The sequence below is a fragment of the Cebus imitator genome, unplaced genomic scaffold (genome assembly GCF_001604975.1).
Source record: "Cebus imitator isolate Cc_AM_T3 unplaced genomic scaffold, Cebus_imitator-1.0 Scaffold63, whole genome shotgun sequence".
Taxonomy (NCBI): domain Eukaryota; kingdom Metazoa; phylum Chordata; class Mammalia; order Primates; family Cebidae; genus Cebus; species Cebus imitator.
The window spans coordinates 7854026-7855403 of record NW_016107378.1 but is presented as its reverse complement, the minus strand read 5'-3'; positions in this window follow the sequence as shown (position 1 = coordinate 7855403).

Here is a 1378-nt window from a genome sequence, read left to right as displayed (position 1 = left end):
AGTCCCCCTCCCCTACTAAGTCACCGCACCCCAGTCGTGGTCCAGCTATTAGCAACGGCAACTGCAGTCCAGGTGAAGCAATACCCTATGAGCCGGGAAGCCAGGCGAGGACTTGCTCCGCACATCACCAGACTCCTGAAGGGAGGAATCCTCCCTGTAAGTCTCCCTGGAACACCCCCTTGCTCCCCGTGCTAAAACCAGGCACACAGGACTTGAGGGAGGTAAATAAACGGGTAGAAACTGTTCATCCTACAGTTCCAAATCTGTACACCCTCCTAAGTCTCTTGGACCCAGAACACCATTACACTGTCTTGGATCTTAAGGATGCATTCTTTTGCATCCCACTAGCCCCTGGTAGCTAGCCTATATTTGCTTTTGAATGGACCGACCCTGATACTGGGGTCTCGGGGCAACTCACTCAGAGAAAACTGCCTCAGGGGTTCAAAACTCCCCCACTCTGTTTGATGAGGCACTTAGCCAAGACCTTGCTGCCTTCCGAGCTAAGTTCCCAGAGTGTACCCGACTCCAATACGTGGATGACTTACTCTTGGCTACAAAAACCCAGGAGGCCTGTAAAGAGACCACCCAGTCATTATTGAAAAAAACCCTGCAGACTTTGGGGTACCAGGTCTCAGCTAAAAAAGGCCCAACTCTGCCAGCCAAAAGTGACTTACATGGGCTATGTTATAGAGAAAGGCAACCGGGCACTGGCACCCAGCCGAGTCTAAGCAGTGCTGCAAATACCCAACCCCACCACAAAATGCCAAGTTCGAGAATTTCTTGGGGCAGTAGCGTACTGCAGGCTATGGATTTTGGGATTTGCTGAGATAGCCAAGCCCCTGTATGCCTGTGCTGGAGGAAATCAGCCCCTGACATGGACAAAGGTGGAGCAACAGGCTTTTAACAAGCTCAAAACTGCCCTAACTGCAGCCCCAGCCTTGGCCTTGCCAGACATCTCTAAACCTTTCCAGTTGTTTGTGCATGAAAAACAGGGAGTCGCTAAGGGGGTGCTCACCCGGACATTGGGACTCTGGTCCCGGCCAGTTGCCTACCTTTCAAAAAGACTTGATCCCGTAGCCTCTGGGTGGCCAGCTTGTTTGAGGACGGTGGCAGCTACGGCCCTGTTAGTCAGGGAGGCGAACAAACTGACCTTGGGGCAGGAGTTGAACTTAGTGGCACACCACGCAGTGGAGTTGCTACTCCGTGGAGCTACGGGAAAATGGATGTCTAATGCCCACATAGCCCAACACCAGGCCTTACTTTTGGACCAGCCCTGCATAAAAATTTTCAAAAACCACAGTTTTAAACCCCGCCACACTGCTACCTGACAGCGAGCCAGAGGAACCCATATATGACTGCCAACAGACAATAGATGTCC